The sequence below is a fragment of the Haliotis rufescens genome, unplaced genomic scaffold (assembly GCF_023055435.1).
Source record: "Haliotis rufescens isolate VD_foot unplaced genomic scaffold, xgHalRufe1.0.p SCAF_3, whole genome shotgun sequence".
In the NCBI taxonomy this organism is placed as follows: domain Eukaryota; kingdom Metazoa; phylum Mollusca; class Gastropoda; order Lepetellida; family Haliotidae; genus Haliotis; species Haliotis rufescens.
This window is the reverse complement of record NW_025964001.1, coordinates 62,245,946-62,260,525: the sequence shown is the minus strand read 5'-3', so window position 1 is coordinate 62,260,525 and position 14,580 is coordinate 62,245,946.

Genomic DNA, 14,580 nt, shown 5'->3' with positions numbered 1-14,580 from the left:
CGTTCCCTATACAACCATGTGTCTCATACCACACGTTCCCTGTACAACCATATCTCATACAACACGTTTCCTGTACAACCATATGTCTCATACCACACGTTCCCTGTACAACCATATGTCTCATAATACACGTTCCCTGTACAACCATGTGTCTCATAACACACGTTCCCTATACAACCACACGTCTCATATCACACGTTCCCTGTACAACCATATGTCTCATACAACACGTTCCCTATACAACGATATATTTCATACCACACGTTCCCTATACAACCACACGACTCATATCACACGTTCCCTGTACAACCATATATTTCATAATGCACGTTCCCCATACAACCATGTGTCTCATACCACACGTTCCCTGTACAACCATATGTCTCATAATACACGTTCCCTGTACAACCATATGTCTCATACAACACGTTTCCTGTACAACCATATGTCTCATACAACACGTTCCCTGTACAATGATATCTCTCATACCACACGTTCCCTGTACGACGATATGTCTCATACCACACGTTCCCTATACAACGATATGCCTCATATCACACGTTCCCTGTACAACCATATGTCTCATACCATACGTTCCCTATACAACCATGTGTCTCATACAATACGTTCCCTGTACATCCACACGTATCATATCACACGTTCTCTGTACAACCATATGTTTCATAATACACGTTCCCTGTACAACCATGTGTCTCATACCACACGTTCCCTGTACAACCATGTCTCATACAACACGTTTCCTGTACAACCATATGTCTCATACCACACGTTCCCTGTACAACCATATGTCTCATAATACACGTTCCCTGTACAACCATGTGTCTCATAACACACGTTCCCTATACAACCACACGTCTCATATCACACGTCCTCTGTACAACCATATGTTTCATAATACACGTTCCCTATACAACCATGTGTCTCATACCACACGTTCCCTGTACAACCATATGTCTCATAAAACACGTTCCCTGTACAACCATATGTCTCATACCACATGCTCCCTGTACAACCATATATCTCATACCACACGTTCCCCATACAACCATGTATCTCATACCACACATTCCCTGTACAACCATATGTCTCATACCACACGTTCCCTATATAACCATATATCCCATGCCACGTTCCCTGTACAACCATATGTCTCATACCACACGTTCCCTATATAACCATATGCCTCATACAACACGTTCCCTATACAACCATACGTCTCATACCACACGTTTCCTACACAACCGTATGTCTCATACCACACATTACTTATACAACCATATGTCTCATATATTCATGTTCCCAAAATAATCATATATCTCGTACAATAAATTCACTAAACAATAGTATGCCTCATAGCGAAAGTTCCCAATACAACCATGTCTCATACCACACGTTCTCTGTACAACGATATGTCTCATATACCCATGTTCTCTACATAACCTTATACCACGGGCTCCCCAGAACCGTGTACTTTAAACAACCAAGTTTGAAAAAAGATTAAAATATTTGTTTCTTGTTCCTTAGAACTGTGAGTCCCATACAACCATGTGCAACTTAAATAAACGCGCAGGAATATCGCATTTATGACATTTATGATTATAGAAAAGTTTTTTATTTAGAAAAGGATACTTGTATATAACATCCTTGGCAATACAAATCTAAATTCTCTATTTTCTTATTTCGCTCTTTGTACAAACCTATTGCCAATTTATAGTTTTACTCGTATGCTAATATTCAACGGGACAGTCACATTTAACTGTACGTTGTGTACACGTCTGGTTTTAAACATTTCATCCGAGCCTTTGTAGGAAAAAGTTGTGATTTTCCTCATGAAATATGTACATGTACGCATATGCATCACCTATTTTCAGACTATTCAAATGTGTTGTGTTAGTAGCAATCACTAAAAAGGAATCAAGATATTTCGTATTTAAACTCGGTAATGTTCAGGGATAGAATAGTGATAAATAGCCCAGTAATTTGTTGACACATGCGTACACAAAAAGCATTAGTTTTCTGACACATGTAAAGGAATGAAGTTATTAACATGTGTAACAAATATTGTAACCATGTTGTCAAATAATAGCCTGATATTTAGATACGATAGCTGGCATGTTTGAAATCTTTGACAGACAATGTCACATGTATCTAAGTTTAACTGAATGATGTCAAAACCTGTTGAATTTCAACACGGAATTGAATGCCATTTGTGCGATATGAACGCTGTGTAAATAATATAAACTGTAACGGACATGATTGAATAAACTCGAAGGAAAGTGTCGGTGATTCGGTGATTATGGTCGTATTTATTCCATCCTCCTTTGCCAAGCCGTATGTTTGTCTTTGATTCATCCAGCCAAGAAGCGACACTTCCGTACCATTGTAAACCTCCCACAATCTCTGGCCAGCCGAACAACAGCTATGTACCCAGATGGTCAAAGCGAGGCTCTTGAGAAGGTCCAGCCGCGCTGGGTGGCATCGTTACCCGGGATGGACAGGGGCTGACCCTCCATGTGTCCTCTTGTCCCGTGGTCAGTCTCCCCGGGGGTGGGGGAACGGTGAGGGGGATGACACCCTGTTGCATGGCGCTTGTGCGGGCTCATTGTTTCTTCGTGTTAATGGAACACACAGTCCCATAAGTCACTAATCGGCGGTGAAGCGTTTGTTGTTGCAATCTTTTGTTAATTTATCACTTCAGCGATTTATATAACACTTTGCAACGTGTTTAAGTCAAACGTAACAGGTTGGCGTTATTGATTTTAATTCAAAATAATCCTGATTTACTCCGATTGGGGGGGGGGGTAATTAAAAATCTCAACGCTCCTCTGACTGATTGAGATGGCGCTTTACATGTACGTGTTTTATCTAACCGTTTGAGAAGACATTCTGTGATAAGAAAAGTTGTTTTTAACTGTGAACTAGTTTTGTACACAAACTGCAGCCATTATTTATCCATACGCTGTAGGTATTTCATCGTATGGGTTTATGTAGTGCAGCGAAAGTGAATTCATGCATCACATAGTTAGGGACATTGAGGAAGGGCATACGTGGCTGTGAATAGACGGACAGATTGATACAAGAACACACAGATGTTGATTATGACGGGGAAACATGCGCATGGATATATATTCTATGTAATGCATGAGTTCACTTTCGCTGCACTGCATAAACTCTCTATTTATATATATTATTATTTACAGATTAAAATAAAAAATGCAGCAAAGAGGGTTTGGGTGATTCTGGCACAGTCAGGCTGGTTAGGCTCATCATCAGCTAAGGGCCCCTGCCCCCTCTACACGCAGCCCAGACAGCGAATGGGACTTCTCCCAGGAAGCGCTGCCTAGTCAAACCCACCCAGAACTTTTCGGAGAATGTGAAGACTCCCCAACACTGCAGTCTTCTGTATTACCCAGATTGTCAGAAGGGCTGTATCCCTGGTAGCAAACCCGGGTACTCTCCCAATGTCAGTCAACAGATTGGGAGGAACCAAACTTAAGGCGCAGAGAACAATGGGGAGTCGGACAACTTGGTACTTGGGATCAAGGTCTACACACGAGGTCTACATATTTGCCATGTTTTTTCGAGCCAACCCATCATGTCGCTTAAGATACTGTGTCTGTGCCAAAGCTGGGCATCCACTCACAATGTGTTTGACAGTCTCATTAAATTCATTACATAATCTACATTTCATATTCACATTTGAAGATGATGCAAAATCACACATTGATGGTTTCAAGTTGGAAGTGACTGGTCCTGAGCAGCAAACAGAAAGCCTTCTGTTTCACTTTTCAGACCAGACGACTTCATCCAAGTGAAGGACTCTACAGGATTGCTGATCTTCTCAACACAGTGCACTTAAACTCGATGCAGCGGTCGTTCAGAAAGCCTGTCCTTGAAAAACTGAGTCTGGGCCGTTTTTTTAATATTATTATTATTATTATTATTATTATTATTATTATATTGACTGGGTCTGTATGTTGAATGCGGAATGTTGATTATACACTTTTCCTTGTTTATTTACCTCTGAAAACGAAATTTGATATAAAAACTTTAAATTGAAAGCGAAAACCAGTAGTGGTTTCGAGGTGTCGCCATCTTGAGTTCCAAATCTTTTTTCTTTTTTTTATCTGGCATTGGTATTCAAAGTTCAAACACGTATATCATAAACGGAAGCTTCAAAGTTCGCTTTCACTCCTGTGATTAATACTGAAATGGGAAACCACTCCTTAGTCGAGTGGATAGTGCGTCTGCCCCGAGACGGAAAGTCGGTAGTTCGATCGCTGGCCGCGTCATACCAAAAGAAGTTAAATGATGGTAATGCTGTTGTACAGAAGGGTAGATAGATATTCGCGGGGGGGGGGGGGGGCACATAGGCAGATGGATTGACAGAGAAATAATGGCAGACGGATAAATATATATACTCACCACCAAAAGAAACGCGAATACCTTACATGTTGGTAAAGATATGACGAATTACTCATATTCAAGAGATTTTAAATTGGTTCGATGCATAAACGAAGATTCTGGTATGTTACGTGAACGCATCATATGTGACGTCATAGATCCATGACTCGAGATGCACCATTTGTCTCGTGCAGGCATGTAAAGTTTGGAAATCACGTGCAGCATATCGTGATAAGAATAAAGACATTGTGGTTACATATGTAACTGATTGTTAGTTTTGTCATTAATTGGTAAAGTCTCTTCTTAACGTACATACTTCTCTATGTGTTTCTATAGTTCGCGTTTCGCGGAAGGATTGGCTGAAAATGTTGCAGATCCGGAGAGCCGAAACAGGTTCTGATGGATACATAGATCTTGACGTGCGGACGAAACCAGAAGGATGGATATACAGACCTTGACAGACAGAAGTGAGTGAGTGAGTGAGTGAGTTGGGTTTAACTCCGCTTTTAACAGTATTCCAGTTATATCGCAGCGTGTCAGCTTAATGTGTGAGGAAAGCCCAAAGTGATGCAGGTCTCAGACGTTTACCACTTCAGTGAAACGCACGAGCACGGGTATGGTGCTGACAAACCTAGAAACATAATCGGGGTGAACCGGGATTCGAACCCACAATCATAGGTTTCTGGTGTGCCCAAGGGACGCAACTCTGCACAGCGAATCGCGGCACCTTAGACGACTGGGCCACCCGTTATATATATCGACACACTATGAAAATGCATAATGAAATTTGGGAAATAAAATTCAGCGAACTGACAGAAACCAAATATATTGGTGTGTGGTGTTGAGGCCTGAAGGTATGCAACATTGCAATAATCAGTTTGAATCTTCATTCACGTTGTCATATCTGGACATAGCCTTCTAGTCTGTTGCTTATCAAGAGTCAAAATCCACTATGTGCTTTCAGTAACGTACAGACCAAAGGCAAGATGGAATGATACATTTTGACGTTCGTACTGACGGACGGACGAATACATATATTGTTCAGCAAACAGCCAGCAGTGTAGAGAATAGTTGCTCTCCGTACAGCACTTGACAGGCGCCGTGCTGGAAGCGAAGTCAGGAAGATAAAGTCATGGCAAATTTATAGACTTGACGTCGGGAACAAGTGGTAGATGTCAGTTTACCTCACGTGTACTTGAAAGCGAACCGCTTTGTAAAAAACACACGCATAACACATGTATACCAGCTCCGCTGTCCGAGCTTAACGTATTAAGTGTATTAGTTATCAAAAGAATGTATGTTTGATGCAGAGCGAATGGTTCCCTGTACTCGTGGGCGCTGAGTTAGATAGATTATCAAACTGTACGATTGTGTTCCACGGGATATGCAGTTTTCCACTGAAAAACTTCATAATCCGCCATACTATATCGTTTCACTTTCAAAAGAAAGAACAAGACATGCTTTATGTTTAGATCCATGTTATATATAAATGCACGGAGTGTCAATGTATTTGCTGTGGAACGTTGACTTAAGATATCAGCTGATAAAAACTTTAGAGAATAATAAAAGTAAAAATTAAAATCTGAACAAGACGTCTTTGTGAGTACAACATGTGTAGATGTCCTTCCTGAACATTATTACTGCATGGTGTGTGTGTGTGTGTGTGTGTGTGTGTGTGTGTGTGTGTGTGTGTGTGTGTGTGTGTGTGTGTGTCTGTGTGTCTGTGTGTGTGTGTGTCTGTGTGTTTGTGTCTGTGTATGTGTGTGTGTATGTGTGTGTGTGTGTGTGTCTGTGTCTGTGTGTGTGTGTGTCTGTGTGTGTGTCTGTGTATGTGTGTATGTGTGTGTGTGTGTGTCTGTGTGTGTGTTTGTACGTGTGTGTGTGTGTGTGTGTGTGTGTGTGTCTGTGTGTGTGTTTGTATGTGTGTGTGTCTGTGTGTGTGTCTGTGTGTGTGTGTGTGTCTGTGTCTGTCTGTGTGTATGTGTTTGTATGTGTGTGTGTCTGTCTGTGTGTTTGTCTGTGTCTGTGTGTCTGTCTGTGTCTGTCTGTGTATGTGTGTGGGTGTATGTGTGTGTCTGTGTCTGTGTCTGTGTGTCTCTCTATGTGCGTGTATGTATGTGTGTGTGTGTCTCTGTGTGCGTGTCTGTATGTGTGTCTGTATGTATGTGTGTCTGTGTGTGTGTATGTGTGCGTGTCTGTATGTGTGCGTGTGTCTGTATGTGTGTGTGTGTGTCTGTGTGTGTGTGTCTGTGTGCGTGTCTGTATGTATGTGTGGCTGTGTGTGTGTGTATGTGTGTTTTCTGTGTGTGTATTTTTGTACTAGTCCGGATTAATGCCGGTTTTAAAGTGCGAGCCCACTGAAATATGACCAAGTAGTTTATCATGGATACCCCACTCAGACACAGTATACTGACCCTGGACCGACCAGTCGTTGTTATGTTCCCATACTGCCGAGCGCCAGGCAGGGTAACAACAAGTACCATCTTTTAACGTCCTTGGTACGACGCGGCCAGGGTCGAACCACCAATCTTTCGCTATCTGGGCAAACACTCCGTCTACTAGGCCACGGAGTCGGTAATTATTTCCTTTACTATACATTATACATATCAATGTGTGACCCTGACAATGGCGTAATATCCTATTCCTTTTCTTTTTATATAGTTATATACAGGAGGGTCACTTGTTTAATGACCACTAATGACCACGTGACTCACAGAGACACAAGTCGTCCTTTCACCACCTCCTCGTTCGTACATGGCTTCCTTCGTTCTTCCATCGTTCCTCATTCCGTCAATCCTCCCCACCCCTCCATTATTCCTCCGCCATTTTATCTCTTCCTCTGCCCTATCCCTTCCCCTGTCCTTCCATCGATGTTCTTCCTTTTCGTACCGTTTCGCCCCGATTATGTTTCTAGGTTTGTCAGCACCATACCCGTTCTCGTGGGTTTTACAGAAGTGGTAAACGTCTGAGACCTGCATCACTTCGGACTTTCCTCCTACATCAAGCTAACACGACGTGATATAACTGGAATAATGTTTTCACTCACTCACTCACTCACTCACTCACTCACCCCAACGGCCTTGTTCAAGAAGAGACTCTAACATTACAACTCCAAACAACAGAAAATATGCAGTATTAGTGTGGGGTGTATACTAAAATACATTTCTGCAATTATTTTCGTGAGTAGTTACAATTGTATATTACTATATGCACACCTCAAATCAGTCACTGACGTATGTCATCTGTCTGTACACTTCCTTAATACATATAAGATACAAGCCTTCTATAACATGTCGCTAGCAAGGTCTGGCATTGGTTCGCCAACAAAACGATCGTAGCGCTACAATTTTCTATTTTCTGTTATAAGAAACTAAGTGTGGTATATGAGCGTGATAGAATTAAGCATAATGTGTCTTCGATTTTCGCTTTTTTCTGTTTCTTTTTCTGATTTTTTTTCAAATCTGTTTTGATATTAACATATTTGACCATGTATGATATGTGTCTTGTATGGGTATTGCTCCGATGCACCTTACATCGTATATTACTGACAGCTTGATCTACACGCCACGCTTTACGTAAATCTATAATTAGTATTTATTTAACCTCTAACGCAAGTAACGGCATTGTACAAATAGTGGCTGTAAAAACTTTTGTTATCCTGTTATTTTAAGTTCTTTTCAACAGTTTCTAAACATTTAAACACAGTTAGGTTTTCTACAGAATTGAGTATCAAATATTAATATGTAAGGGTTGATTAGGGCATCTCCTGTATTCCATTACTCCACAGACCACGGCATAGGGAGCATCACGTGACGTATCTCACACCGACGAATAAACATGACATTGTTTATGCTAATAAACTGCAGGGCAAAATGAAGTATACATCTATGTTAAAAATGGAACAAACAAGAAATGGATATTAAATGGTATTTGATCATACAGATATCAAAGTTGTGTTTTGGACCTTAAGTTTGCAAAGTTCCGGACGTTGTTTTCAACCTAGTGACGTTTTGAAAACGTTTGTAATTTTTTGGTCAAATCCAGTTTTTGAGTGTACACTTTATTTTGTCCGGTAGTTTATAAGTGAGTGAGTATGTCAGTGAGTGAGTTGGGTTTAACGCCACTTTGAACAGTAGTCCAGTACGTTGTATTACGACGTGTCTGCTTGATGTGGGAGGAAAGGCCGAAGCGATGCAGGTCTCAGACTTTTACCATTTTGGTGAAACCAACAAACACCGGTTTGGTGCTGACTAACCTAGAAACAAAATCGAACCGAGACTTAAACCCACAATCACCAATTCCTGGCGTGCCCAAGGGATGCAACTCTGAATACTGGGCCACCCGTGACCCAAATGTACGCAAAACAAATTCTAAAAAACGAATTAGAACGGCATCAGTCTATCCTTGTATATCTATCTTAACAAGTGGTTTATTCTGTGCTCTTTAGTGTCATTGAGTGAAGAGGGTTTTAACAATATTCCATCCATATCACGGTAGGGATCACCAAAAATGGATTCACACGTTGTAACCATTTGGAGAATCGACCTAGGTCTACGGCGTGACAAACTAACGCTTTTACCACTGACAGACCCATCTCCCCTTACTTAGTAGAAGATTGGTCGATCTTTAAACATATAGAATCCATATAGTCAAAACTATGAATAATGTCCACTTCTCTTTAAATCAGTTACTTTTTACCCAAAAATATTTATTCATATATTTAGCGCTGACAATCACACACAATATGTTCTTGTCATTCCTCGATGTAATAATCCTAACTTAGGGTAAGCTTTCTTGAATAAAAATGTCCTGATTTCATATTTGAATGAAGTGGAGGGTGATGGTTTGTTTGTTTCTTTAGGGTTTTTTTGGTTTTTTGTTTAACGCCGCACTCAGCAATATTCCAGCTATATGACGGCGGTCTGTAAACAATCGAGTCTGGACCAGACAATCCAGTGATTTACATCATGAGCATCGATCCACACAGTTGGGATACGATGGCATGCATCAACTAAGTCAGCAAGCCTGACCACCCGATCCCGTTAGTCGCCTCTTACGGCAAGCATAGTCGCCTTTTACAGCAAGCATGGGTTGCTGAAGACCTATTCTACCCCCGATCTTCACGGGTCGGAGGATGGTGCTAAGTTGCTCCATCTGTAAGTTGTCTTGTAACTGAGGTACATGTCCTGATACGAGGCACTATGAATTTCAAGTCATCTTTAGGACGGAGAGAAAGTGTTTGCATGTAGGATGGTTGCATTTTGGACAAATCGATTGGTGTAAGTTATACATGTGTAAGCTAGCGTCAGCAATATCCTGCCAGTGACAATTGTCAAACTTCTTGTAAAATACATGTATTTTATCATATTATTGTCTCATGTGAACAAACGGATCAAGCAAATATGACAAGGTATTATACCAACTATTAAGATGTGTTAATCAAGAAATGGAAAAAAAATTGAGTTGCATTTGCCCAGCCCTCTCGTCCGTTGGTCGTTGACCATCACCTGTTCTGTATGTCACTGCTGGGAAAACGGATCAACCCTTTAGAAAGGTCTGCCAATGTGTGCGGTAGGATTTATAGAAGAGCAGAGTATCACCTGGTACCTTGCCATACAATTTGTATCATGATACGGACTGATGATACTACTTGTATCACGATACACCACATCAAATAGTAAGAAATGATGAAATCACTGAAATACAGCTAAAAAAACACTTTTCTTCATGAATTTATTTTAATGTTATCTCAAAACCTTTAACAAAGATAACTACAAGAACAAAACAGTTTGTTTATGAAAGGATGGACATTAAATGGACAGCTAGACGGCGCGTCCTCAGCCACCTCGTTCTCGTAATCTGCCATGCTTACTGGTGACGCAACGCTACTTCTGCGTTAAGGAGGGTAACGCTGTTGGTTTCCATTCTATTTAATGAGTACAACGATATCACAAACTGGCGATGCAAGTATCGTGTGTACTTAAGTATCGATGATATGATAGGTAGGCATCTCCGATTAGTTATAAATCATAACATATGTTTAAAGCATATATTTATCTCTTCCTTATTCATTCACATCTGAAAACGTATACTTTTTTCGTCGAAAGCTACTTTGAATAAAAACTCAAAAACGAAAACGAAAACCAGTGGTTTGGAAGAGTCGCCATCTTGGGCTCCAAAACATGTACCATTTTTTCGATCTGGCTTTTGTATTCAAAGTTCACACACGTATATCATATTCAAAAGGTTCACTTTCACTCTTGCGAAAATACTGAAATGGGAAACAGTCTCCGTGGTCTAAGAGAATAGAGTGTTTGCCCGGAGAGCAGAAAGTCGGCAGTTCGATACCTGGCCGTGTCATACCAAAAGACGTTAAAAGATGGTACTTGTTGTTACCCTGCCGTTTCACCTCAACTCACTTTGGGGTGTGACGAAAGATAACAAGAATAATGCATATGTACATATATGTATATAAAAAAAATGTGACATGCCCTGTAGGAATACATTACCCATATATCTTTATGTTTTATATGTTCTTACAGGTTTCGTTAATACATTTCGATAGATTCTGAAAAAAAATAATTAATAAGCTGAGCTTTCGGGTAATCTTTGAGTTCACAACTGTCGAGGTGAGGTTTATTCCAGCTGCTCCAGCCTTTGGTGTTTACATTTCACAACATCTGGGATACAATCGAGCATGCTTTTTCTGCCAAGATTTCCAAGAGCGTCATACGACTCTTGATCAGAAGTTGTGTGATCAAGGTTACAACATTCAAGGCTTCATTGAAGCTTTCAGAAAGTGTTAGGGGGGCACGGGTGGCCCAGTCGTCTTAGGCGCCGCGATTCGCTGTGCAGAGTTGCGTCCCTTGGGCACACCAGAAACCTATGATTGTGGGTTCGAATCCCGGTTCACCCCGATTATGTTTCTAGGTTTGTCAGCACCATACCCTAGCTCGTGGGTTTCACCGAAGTGGTAAACGTCTGAGACCTGCATCACTTCGGGCTTTCCTCCCACATTAAGCTGACACGCTGCGATATAACTGGAATACTGTTAAAAGCGGAGTTAAACCCAACTCACTCACTCACTCGGAAAGTTTTATGGTAGACATATGGAGGACAATCAGGGCCGTCCGAAATCGCATGACGTCCGAAAAATCTATGATCCGGCGATATATACAGTAAAGCCCCGTTAATCTGGACTGTTTCGTTGTCAGTGAAATCGATCGTATAAAACGAATTTCAGGATTAAAGAATCTTAGATATATTGCATATTGCAGATATCTTTCAACAGTATTTATCCAGATTAAGAAGGTTTCAGGACGACCAGTGTCCGGATTAACATCGGATTAACGGTGTCCAGAATATGGAGGTTTTGTTTACTTGTATGTCCAGGTAATGCTTTAATTTAGCAAGTTTATGTATGTATTATCATTAAAAAATGAAAAGGTAAAACATCAGTGACCTTGTAGACACAATGTATGGATAACAACTTCTGTTATACTGTAAACAGTATAAGGATCTATACCGTAGCGTCGCCTTCACAGTATTAAGAAGTTGTTATCCATAAATTGTGTCTACTTTGTCATCCGTCAACTTCTAAGTAATGCCGATCAAACAGTTCAGCAGTGACCTCCATGAAACGTACGTACCTGTATCTCAATCAAGTAGTATTCAAGTCACATTCCAAAAGGATTTTGGATAACAGGATTAGCGACAAACGTGAAACGTGTGTTTTTCATCTTTTAGGTTACACTTCTTGTCTTTGAAAATTGTTGACATTTTAACTGTATCAACATTGACCAAATACAAGTAGATTTACATATGCACTCGGGTAACGTATTTGTCAATCAGTCGTGTTTTGACAATTGCGGAAGCACATATCATAAGAACATATGTCAATTTAATCTTGAATACAGTGCATCGATTAGAAGTGTTTGTGAACAAGAGCAGAAAAACAAGATTACTTATCGACATGTTGGAGTTTGTATTTATACAAATGTAATATAAATAAAAACTTGTATCGATTGGTGTGATTAAATTGAATATAATATAAATTCTATGTATGTCTTTCAAAATCGATGACACTGACAGCAATCTATTTCATGGGTTAAGTGTCATGAAATAAAATCCATCCTCTCCATGATTTCCGTTTGGAGATGTGATTTGACCCAATAAGCCGATTACATACCTGTGTTAATTAAGCAGGTGAGAATGTGAAATATCTAGAGGTGTTGTAAAAGTGTCGGTAGCGCAGTTGGGCGACATGGCAGATTTGACTCGAAGTAACCAACATATGAAATAATCATCGTTTCCAAGAGTAATAAAACTGTATCTATTTTTTAATTGCAAAACTTTCAAACATTGACTGAAAGTCAGTAAAATAATTCAGTGTACAGAGACTAGGGGTAGGAAAACCACTGACCTTCACAGGTAAGTATAATCGATTTCCTGTGAAATCGAAACCAACTTTATTATGTCTTTTATTGTCTTGCTGGTGTTTTCGTATAATTCATGTTAAATTATGTAATATAAATCCTCCCGATTCAAGGCAGAAATTTAATATGTCGTTAGTGATTTTAGAGACCTTGTTTGATTAGATATAAGCATCTATACATCTATTAAGGTAACGATTTGGGGTTCAGTTCCTCAACAGCACTTAGCATAACTTCAACAACGATCTTCAAACGAGTACTGTTTCTTTGGATAAATAGGTTATTGTCATAAATTGTTCGTTACCCTTGACACAACAGCTGCTGTAGATAGCACACACAAAACGTGGAAATAGCATCCTCGCTATAGTCATATCTACTGACTATGACATTGATTGCAGGTGTACATAGCATGTACATTTCGTGCACCTGTCATGTCATAAACGTGCCGGGTATGGCACTACGGAAGGCCATCTGGTTAATGTCGACTGTGATACACGATACCCTCATCGCGGCTTCCATATATCACATGGGATATAGCAGCAGTATGCAGGGGGGTAGGGTCGGGAGGTAGGGGGTAAGGTCGGGATATAGGGTAGTGGGTTGTGGTTTTCATTTATCTTTTTAATTTATTTATTATTAAATTATTGGGTTTTTTATTTATTTATTGGTTTTATATATTTTATGTATATTTTTTATTTGTTATTTTATTTTTAAATTTTTATATTTATTTTTTTGGGGGGTAAGGGTTGTTTAAGGGGGGAGATTGCTTTAGTTAGTGCTCATCACATCACATATTCACAGAGACGCATAGTGTTTCTATATATATATCCACTGATAATATTATTTTTTTGATTATGTAAGGTATATAACACTGTGGGTTTTTGTTAAATGTGTTTTAGGAACTTTCTATTTTTTCTTTGATGTTTCATCAATAATAAATGTATTGTATAAATAGCAGTTGCGTTTATCAATAAATATATTACAATCATATTAAACAAAATATTAAAGTCAAATTTGGGTATACATGAAGTGGGCGGATACGTCGATGTATATTCTGGATTTATGTGTCAAGTAACACAATGTCCACCACCGAAAAGGTGTATTATTACAAAACAAACATTATTAGACGTAATATCAAGGGGTACTTTTCAAATACAACTTTTTATTGTTGCAAATGGACATTACTAAAAAAAGGTGCATGACATTCGTGAAATGATATAACAAATTATGTAACGATTATGCATGGAAAAAAGTATTTTATTTAATGGGTGCCGCAAGGTATATGGTATAATGACATATAACGCTGTTTTTGGTTAAATGCACTTAAAAAACATCTGTAAGCGACCTGCTTCATTTCACGCCCATGTCACCCCTGAAACAAAAGCTCAAGACAAACACAATCAAAAATTGAGAAAACATTTAACGCTTTAATCTCCTGATTAGAATAATTATTAAAACGACTCATTACTCTGAAGCACAGGTGCCTCCGAAGTGATCACTACTAATAGATTTCAAGTGGATTACGTTTTTATAGGTAGGATTAAACAAGTCCCCTAACCCAAAACTGCTACCCCGATCCGTGGCGATAATCCCCCTTGAGCTGCCGTACCCCCACAGCCTAGTCCCACCCTCACTGGCAGTACATCTAAGTTATTAGTTCCCCCCGAGCGTTTCGCCCCGGGGATAGTTTGAACACCTTTATGAAGCAGGCTTCATCATTTGA